Source organism: Stenella coeruleoalba (assembly GCF_951394435.1).
Source record: "Stenella coeruleoalba genome assembly, chromosome: 5".
NCBI lineage: Eukaryota > Metazoa > Chordata > Mammalia > Artiodactyla > Delphinidae > Stenella > Stenella coeruleoalba.
Window position 1 is genome coordinate 120,439,383 of NC_137150.1, and position 10,275 is coordinate 120,449,657.

At 40.2% G+C, this 10,275-nt stretch overlaps 1 long non-coding RNA gene across 1 annotated transcript in view; it reads right to left on the minus strand.

Moving 5' to 3' along the window:
• Positions 1-8,227, minus strand: part of LOC307187107 — a 97,117-nt gene extending 88,890 nt beyond the window's left edge. The window contains exon 1 of the long non-coding RNA XR_013828531.1: positions 8,132-8,227. This is a non-coding gene — a long non-coding RNA (uncharacterized lncRNA). The remainder of the gene's footprint in view (positions 1-8,131) is intronic.
• Between the last annotated feature and the right edge of the window lie 2,048 nt (positions 8,228-10,275).

The following is a 10,275-nucleotide window of genomic DNA, read 5'->3' on the forward strand; positions in this document are numbered from 1 at the left end:
CTTTAGGAAGATTGATCAAAAATTAAATCAAAACTACAAGTTATACTTCATTGGGATGAAAAACAAGGAATGCTTTCTACCAGTTAGATCTTAAAAGTTACCGGAGAAAGCAATTTTATACCAATAATTTCTTAAATTATATGAAGTAGAGAAATTTCTTGGGAAAAAAAACAGATTTTCAAACTAATTCAAAAAGAACTATCAATATAAATAGTTCTATATTTATAAAATACTTGAATCAATTATTTACAACATTGCCAAAAAAGTTCACTAGTGAATTCTTACAGTATTATGAGGAAGTATTGTCAGTTTAATAGAAACTCTTTCAGAAAACAGAAAAAAGGGGAGTATTTCCTAGACAGTCTATGAGGCTAGCATATCATGAATATTTAAACCTTACAACAACAGTATAAGAAAAGAAACTCTCAGCTAGCATATCATTAATACTGAAACCTTACAAACACTGTACGAGAAAGGAAACTAACACCAAATCTCTGGCATGAATATAAACCCAAATAGTTTAAGCGAAATTAACAAGTTGAATTCAGTAGCACATAAGAAGATAATATATAATGACCAAGTTTACATTATTGCAAGGCTGAATTAATGTTAAAAAAATAAATCAAACTCAGATGTTTATAGCAGTTTTCTTCATAATTGCCACAAGTTAGAAGCAACCAAAATATAAGTGAATGGATAGATAAAACACAGTACATCCAGACAATGGAATGCTACCGGGCAATAAAAAGAAATCCATGGAGGGATCTTACATGTGTTTTACTAAGTGATAGAAGCTAATCTGAAAAGGCCACATACTGTATGATTCCAACTATTTACATGACATTCCGGAAAAGGCAAAACTGTGGAGACATTCAAAGGATCAGTGGTAGCCAGGAGTTGGGGAAAGGAAGGAATGAATAGGTGGAGCACAGAGGATATTTAGGACAGCACGTCTATTTTGTATGATACTACGATGGTGGATACATGCCACCTTATTTTTCTCAAAACTTATAGAATGTACAATAAATACCAAGAGTGAGTCCTAATGTAAACTACAGGCTTCAGGTGTTAATGATGTATCATATAGGCTTCATCAGTTGTAACAAAAGTGCCGCTGTAGTGTGGGATACTGATGGTAGGACTGGCTGTGCACATGTGGGGGCAGTGGGTATAAGGGAATTCTAGGTACTCTGCTCAATTTTGTGTGAACCTGAAAATCACATGCCTATCACTAAATCTAACAAAATACATGGTAGAGCTCCACACAGAAAAATATGTAACAGTACCTAAAAAAAAATTAAAAATAAATGAATAAAAGGACAGATCATATACATGGAATAGAGAATTCAATACTATAAACATGGCAATTTTCCCCAAATTGATCTATATTGATTTAAATTAATTACAGCAGAGTGAGTGTGTGTGTGTGTGTGTGTGTGTGTGTGTATTAACAACCTAATTATAAGTTGTACACAAAAATGTCAAGGCCAGAAACAGAAACAATATCCTTAAAGGAGTACAAAGCTGGTGACTGAAAAAACAGGCTTTATCAGATATAAAGACTGACTATAAACATATATTTCTCACCAGCATTCGCAAAATATTCATTTAGAACTATGGTGATATGAATGGTTAAAGCAGGACACTTTTTTAACAGTTTTGGAACATTTGCATAGGTCAAAGGGATAATTTGTTAAAAAGTAGAGGGAATGTTTCTCAGATACTTCTACTACAAAAACAAACTATGCCCTTTTGTTTGTCTCTTAGAAATTCTAGAAATTCTACTCCTAAAGCCTGTTATTTCAGCTTTTCATTCATATTAGAAGATTTTTCTAAGTGTAACACCTCCTTTTAGTCTCAGTCACCCTCTGTCTCTTCCCGTCCTACACAGAGTAAAATTCAGAGGAGGCTATGTTAAGGTTGGATAGTAAGATTCCTTTAAACTTAAACTCTGATTATATGATATATCCTATATTGTATGAGGTATATTTTAATAAGGGGGGTCGGACACACCAGCATAATGATGGTGTTATCTGCCCTCCTTTAGAGATTTCTAGGGAAAATGGGGCTCTGTGTGGCGGACTGTTCCATTTTTCTGCATCCCACCTCTAGGCCAGCCTCTGTCTTCAGCAAGCCCACTCCAGTACATGGGCTACGGTTTTCTGCTTTCTGTCACAGGTTCCTTCCTCCCTTCTTCCCTTCCTTTCTTTTCTTTGCGGTACGCGGGCCTCTCACTGTTGTGGCCTCACCCTTTGCGGAGCACGGGCTCCGGACGCGCAGGCTCAGCGGCCATGGCTCATAGGCCCAGCCGCTCCGCGGCATGTGGGATCTTCCCAGACCGGGGCACGAACCTGCGTCCCCTGCATCGGCAGGCGGACTCTCAACCACTGCGCCACCAGGGAAGCGCTGTCACAGGTTCTTTAAAACGGAAACCACAGACAAGTGCAGTTGGGAAGTGCACTGAGTGCCTCTCCTCCCTCCCAACAAGAACCACTGGAGGAGAGGAGCCCTGTGATATTTGTCCCAGACAACCTTCCTTTGAACAGACAATCCTGGGAGGCAACTGTGGTTCTCAGATGTCCCTGGATGAATGGAGTCCTTACAATCTGTATGAGAAAAGTCACTTGCAGACCTCTTCTCTCTTCTCCTGTCTCTCTCTGACTTTTCCTTTTCTCACTCCTATTCACCCACAACACACATACTAACTACCTATGCCCTAGTCCTGTTTCATGCTGTGCTTTTAAGGTAACATGAAATAAAAACTATTGCTTCGAACAATGCAAGAGGAAGTGGCCTTTGATTTAATATGTAAAAGGCAGAGGAAAGTTGAAAGTCACTCAGGGGGTTATATTTTTAGGATAGTATAGAATAACTGTGGCTCTATCACAAGGAATGGAAGCACACCCATCCTCTTTCCTTCAAAACTTTAATGAAAATATAGGTCATACCCTTTGCCGTTTTTGCAGGTAATGAAATGCAAGTTGGAAAGTAGAATTCTTTTAGAGATGGATGCAGAATTCAGAAATTCTTAATCCTTGCCTGGTCTGACAGAAATACTTCTTTTCTGTGAACCACATTGTTTAAACATCTGATAAATGCTGTCATTTAATTGGAAGATAAAACAATGATTCTACAACAGAACTCAATGTTTTATTGCCATTTACAATAAATGTCACAATCTGAAACTCACTGTGATTTGTACGCAGTCCTCCAATTTGATTTTGGAATAAGCTCCTTCCATTTATTTATCTCTTCCACTCCCCTATAATATCGCTATGCAATTTACATGCATAGACCAATGAGCTTAAAAGCAAAATAGTCTTAGTGAAAAAATGAAAATTTCTCACAGATCCTTTTCAGTATATTACTACCGCAAGTGATTATTTATATGATACTTTTTATCCTTGTTGCATAAAGCAGAAAATATTATAGAGCAATCAATGGACCATCATTTATATTTTCCTCCAAATTACAATAATTAGAGAGCCTTACAAACTTTTATTGTACTGCCTACCTAATGTGCTCATAGTAATCATTTTATTATAGTGTTACTCAAGCTACTGCTATTTTAGGTGTTAATAGCCATATTATTTAATTAATGACATCAAACTGTGGTGTTCAGAGTATAACTGTACTTCACAAACTGGTAGGTTGTAGTGCTGTGTTAAGTAAAACAAGTACAATTTATGCCTGCTGTTACCACATATTTTTACTGCTCATTTTCTCTCAGTCTTTTCTGCTAAATCAATGGCAGGAGAGTATTTCATACTAATTTTTGTTTTCAGTCCTTAAATTGTATTAATGATATCTCCTGGTTTCCCTACTGAATCTCCTGGAATGGAAATTTGACAGCTAAGTGTAATATACAGTTCACTCAGTTTGAAAATAAAGTGAATATCTGTATATTTATAGTAGTACAATAATGGACTTATTCTAATTGCTAAGGTATTTTGAGCCAAAGCATTTAAAATATTGAGAAAATTTGAACACATACTGGCATAAATATTTGTTTTTTAGGACAGGGAAATTCTCAACCAAAATGAGCCTTGATAGGAGTGGAAAGTGACTCAGGTGAGTAAAGGTGTCTGGTGATGAGCAATTTCCTCCTGTAAGGTAAATGTAAATGTTTCAGGAGAGCAGGGTACTACGTACAAAGGTAGAAAAAATGATTAACTAAATTACTTGCTGTCCTAGAGAAATTAATATGCTTTGCTGGGAAAGCCATTTATTCTCAGAGTATTTTACTTATTCAGATTCATGATTGGGTCATATTCTTATCTTCCTGCTCATGAGTCAACCCTACATTATTTGTGAAAGTTAAAAATAAATTTATTATCATTTATTCTTCAAGTTCTTTTGAAGGTAGCAAATAGATTAAACTGAGAACATGGAAGAGTTTAGGCTTCAGACAGAAAATGTTACATGCTTGTTAATGTCTAAATGTGTAGTTTTAATCAAAACCTTTATTCAATTTAATGACATTTCCAATTCTGGGTATTTTAATGGCTGAGATCAGAATAACATGAAATATTTGTGTCTTCATAATTATTAGAATAATTATTCTATTATTGTCATTAATGCTTTTCTAATATATAATTTACTGAGTTATGTGGTGTAGTATTTAATTAAAAATGAGAAATAGTTAAACATACAGACAGGCCCCTAGTCAGGGCCACCTGCCCACATGGACTACAGTTTCTATTCAGCCCAACACTGACACCATCTGGATGGAAACAGAAACGAAGCACAGTATTCAGTGGGCTAACTTCAGAGTGGTTTGGCTAGTGATAACTCAGGAACCCAGGCCATAATTCTAAAAGGATTAACCCTATGGCTTGGATAATGGGAAGTTGGGGGATGGAGGATGTTGAATAAACATTTATGGGATCAGGACACGTGGAAAACATGGTTTTCCTGCAAGATCCTCAGGCAGTTCTCACTGTCTTTTACATCCCAGCTCATAAGATGCTGATCCCCTGGCAATCACGAAGCTGATGCGCTAGCCTGAGTAAGAGCCCTAACAACTACCCTTCAGTAGAAACAGCAGATTGGGTGCACAGAAAGAGTGTCCACATAGTACCAGGATGGGATGGCATAATGCCAAAGATGCCGAATTGACCTTGAAATACAATGACTAGGTTAATGCAGTAACAGCATGTCCTGTGTGTTCTAAACAACGTCCAAAGCAATGGCCAAATAAATCTGGGGCCATCCGTCGGAGTTCCCAATCAGTGAAGGATTGGCAGACTGATTATATTGGCCACCTCCCACCAAGCAAATGTTTTAACTATGTCTTAGATTGTGTAGACACCATGTCTGGCCTAACCCAAGTTACCCCGTCACTGTGCAAACTGGGCTGCCACCATTAGGGGATGAGAGAAGCTGAGTACCATGTACAGATACCCTCATCAAATAGACAGTGATTGGGGATTGCATTTCAAAGGTCATGATGTGCAAAACTGGGCAAAAGATCATGACATTGATGGAGACTACATCTCCCCTATAACCTGCAAACAGCACGGTTGGTAGAAAGGAATAATGGAGTATTAAAGCAGCAGATTAAATTACCTACAAGTAAAACCACCTTGACCAGGTGGACTAAAGTCAAGCTTTTTTTTTTTTTTGCTTTTTTTTTTTTGCGTAACGCGGGCCTCTCACTGTTGTGGCCTCTCCCATTGCGGAGCACAGGCTCCGGACGCACAGGCTCAGTGGCCATGGCTCACAGGCCTAGCCGCTCTGCGGCATGTGGGATCTTCCCAGACCCGGTCACACCCGTGTCCCCTGCATCAGCAGGCAGACTCTCAACCACTGCGCCACCAGGGAAGCCCTATGCCAAGCTATAGTACATTTGAATGATCAACCAGTAGGGCCTTTGCCCCATATGCCAGACTCACCAGACTTGCCAGACTGGGGCACCCTGCTGAGACACACAATACTGTTAAGTTTTGCAAGTCACCAGAGACAGACACTGCCCCCATTCTCACCATGGATCAATGTGCTGAGAATACCAAGTCATATCACACCTGGGAGAGGAGGTATCTACTGGAATTTGCAGTGGGATGTCCCAGCAGGATGGGCGAGTTACTTCACACCCCTGGGCTAGGGGAACTACTTAATCTCCCCTGGGATCCCACTGTCCTGCTGCAAGCTAGACCTGTTGATACACGTACCATGGAGAGAAGGGACAAGGTGGGGGTCCTGGTCTGGCATTAGGTCCCATCCCCAGGCCATTTTCTCATGCCTGACAGCAGTGCCTCCCCTGGTCAACGTGCATGGTATGCACAACCAAGTCAAGTTCCTAAAGCTGCAGCCGCATTAATATCTAAGGACCAGGCCACAGTGTAATTCTTATTGAAAGGGAAGACCTTCCCATACAAGTTGCTACTAAATATCTATCTTTTCAACCTTAGTCTTCTGCTGTGATTTCCAGTCACAGGTTGGGCAACTGATAAAAACAGCTTTCAACTGTGGCCCCATTCATATGCCCAGCAAGGGAATCTATCCAACTGCTGGGTATGTGTGGGCAAGTGCCCTTCTCAGCTCATCAGGATTTCCATGGTGGTATCATCACTCCAGGGAGGGGATGGAGGGCCCTAAAGCAGTGCATTAAGGAAGAAGAAAAAGCTAGGACTAGTACTCTTAATTCATCTGATATTACTGATACTGATCCAGAAATCTGGCCTGCAGCACACACTATCAGTAACACTGGGCATGGGTATTCTTTTTTTTTTTTTTTTTGGTCAACCAAACTCCTTAGGCAGCACACCAAACAGCTGATCAGAAGGGTCCTAAAAATATTAGCATAAGAGCCATGGGTGGCTACACTCATATTTGGGACGGATTCATGTGGCTTACCCTAGGTTACAGACATTTGAGCACTCGTGCACACTTATATTGGGAACAGAAAAGGCACTGTAAACAGAACCAACCCAATTGTACCAGGGATATGGGGTGGATATCACCAGAACCAGATAGTCATTCTGCCACATTAAAGGATAGCAACTGGTTTGACAGCCCAGGTATTTATCAGGTAGCACCGAATGGGATCCAGTGTTGTGTGGCACAAATCTTTGGCCCTGGCTTCCACCTGGGTGGTTGGGCTGCTGCACCCTGGGTTTTCTCTGGGCACAGGGGAGAATCTGCCCCATGGTAACAAAATTTGCCAACTTCCTTCTCCTCAAGGCCAGATGGACATATTCTGTTTTCCACTGGTACAATCATGTGGCCACTCTCTTTGTTCCCTCCATTGGCCTGGAGGCTGTCATAGCACACACAGAAGCTTTTACAAAATTGACCCAGCAAGACTTAAAGGTCAAAGCCTGTCCTTCAGAACTACTGAAATATCTCTAATGAGAAAAGCTGTCCTCCAAAATGGGATGGCCTTGGATATTATCACTGTCTCACAATGTGCCATTATCCAAACAGAAAGTTGCATGTTCATACCTAATGAGTCTGCTAATGTATCATCTTTATTAAGTCCCATGAGGACACAAATGAATGCCTTGAGTCATCTGCCCTCAGTCTAGGGGACTCAAATCAGTGTTTCAGATCATGGGGCTCTTGGTGGAAAAAAACTTACTTACTTTGGGAAGTATTACCTTAACATGTGTTTTCTCTTGTGTATGCCCATACCGTTGGTATCTGCCTCCAGTGTGGCCAGATAGCTGCCAAAGGAGCTACCTCCATGCTAATAAACCCACTTGCTGACTGCTCAAGGCACACTGCAGAAGAGGGGAGCACGTAAGATTGTAAGAGCGGGTCATCAGGGGTGGAGTGTTGAAGGAGGTCATCAAGAGGATAGGACCGCAAGTTGACTAGGGAGCTGGATTCAGGCAATTAGAGGCTCCTTACCCCCTCGTCTGTCCTTACAATGTATGTCCCCACCCACTTCTCCTGCACTTGGAGTCACTTTAAGAACTCGGCCTTAAGAGAGTAATGTATTGTTGAGACAATCTGGATTGTATTCATGACTGAACCCTGTTAAGGCCTCTATGTAAACTCTTTAGATTCTGGCAGGTGGGGACAGAGATCTACACATTTTGAGCCACCCAAGACAAGCCTGGAAATTAAGTCCCTTGCTTATTAAAACTTATTAAAACTGCTTATTAAAAAGCTTATTAAAACTACCTACCAATCTGGAGCGGGCGGCCTCTTTCTTCAGTCTCTCTTTGCCTTTTGAGTTCGGGGGCCAGTTTCAGACTTTACCCCGGGCACTCCAGAGGTTTTCAATCAACACGCAGGGAGGAGACGGGCTGGGAAGCGCCGAGCATCGGGGCAGCTCAGAGAAACACAAAACCAGGCCGAGGCCCAGCAGCCTGTGAACCAACTTCCCAGAAGAAGCAAGATCTCGCGGGATCTCGGGGCTCTACGGGATTCTACAGAAGCCGGAAGGGGAGGGCCGGGATGATAAACACCTGGGTGCACCCGGTGCCAGAGGCCTCTTTCTGCCAAATTGGCCTGTAGGGAGTCTGGCTCCTTCCACCTATCATGCAAACCCCAATACTTGTGGGCGCGTGGAGCCTCTCCCCCAAGTCAGTCACAGTGCCGTGGAGTCTGCGCGAGGCCTGACCAGGTACTGGGGAACGGGCACCGGCAAAGGCCGTGCGGGGAGGGACTGACGGAGGAGTCATTGACTCCCGAACGGGGAACTGAACAGTGGAGTAAAGTGTTAAAGCGAGGGCTGCAAACCTCATAGACTTCCAGGGTTGTATATGTAAATTTTATGTTTCTGCTTTACTGTAGTATATTAAGTGTGCAATAACATGTCTACAAAAATGCCAAACAATGTATGTAACTTAATTAAAAATGATGCTGTTGGAAAAATGGTGCTGATAGACTTGCTGGACAGAGGGTTGCCATAAACTTTCAGTTTGTAAAATAGACAATATTTTTGAAGTGCAATAAAGGAAAGTATAATAAAATTATAGTTGCCTTTATGCTCTTCCATAAGTCACCAAATTAATAAGTTGGTAATTGCTGTTAGGAACCTGAATAGAGCGTCATGGTATTAGCCAAATGTACCTAATATTCAGTACAGTGTCTGGCACATAGTAGGTTGGCAATAAACAACAGTAAAATAAATGTTATGAAATGAGGTTGCTAGATTGACTTGCCAAAATGCTTAGATTTATAGGAGGTACGACGTGGTTTAAATGAAATACAAAATATGGGTCATACTCACAAGCAATTTTTAAAATACATTAAGGACTTCAATCTATAATGCAGAAAACACTAATAAGCATCATGAATAACATTACTTAAAGATACTGTAAATCCCTATATTATGTTATATTATTCAAATTAAGGCAATACATGATGGTGTGATTTTGTAAAACAAAGAGGCAGTGTTTTCAAAAGGTGTATAAAATACTTGACTAAAATTTTCTCAGGCTATATGTAGGGTCCTCTAAGAATTGGAATCTGTGATGCCATGTTGGGCAGATTGCAAAGAAATGGTTGCAGTGATGAACAGTTTGGAATTGGGCAGTCTCTAGGCAAAATAGAGCAATGCAGAATCATGGAAAGGGCTTGATATGATATGATAGCTTCATAAATACTAGTCAGATATTACAGAAAACGTTACAAACATTTGGCCACAGCAGTATATTTATAAGAAATTTATTTCACCTGCCAAATAAAACAAAACCAGTGAGCAAGTGAGCACGCACCCGTGAGAGAGAGCTTGCAAATGTTTTTCAGGAATGTACAACTTTGTGTGTACTAAAATAAGAAGAAGCACCTGATACAAATGGTCTTCTAAGAATAGTACACCCAAATAATCCAGGTATAAAGTTAATATTAATTGCCAATTCTCAGTGTTACAAAAAAAATGCTGTCTTTGCACAGTATATAATTTAAGCTAATTTGCTTCTCTGACTAACATCTATAACAAAATCTCGCTGGTATAGTCATCAGTGACTTATTGGCAATATAAAATAATTGAAATTATCAACAGATAAAATTAAAGGAGAAGGTTTAAATGATAGAATTATAGTACATGCCAGCAATTTCTCAAAGTGAATTACCCAAATATAATTGCACATCTCTGCTGTGTTCTAAAGTTCAACAGCCTGAAATGTTATTGAACTATGCATGCATTAATAAGACACTGCATACCAGAAGGGGGATAATAAGAGAAATGGTTTAAAATCTATATGGGCTAGAAATCTACTAATGGTGTCTGTGAATTATATGCTCTATTTTCTGTTACATTCACTTCAGATGAATCAATCAAAAAGTGTGAGGATAATATTAATTATCCATTTATATAGTATC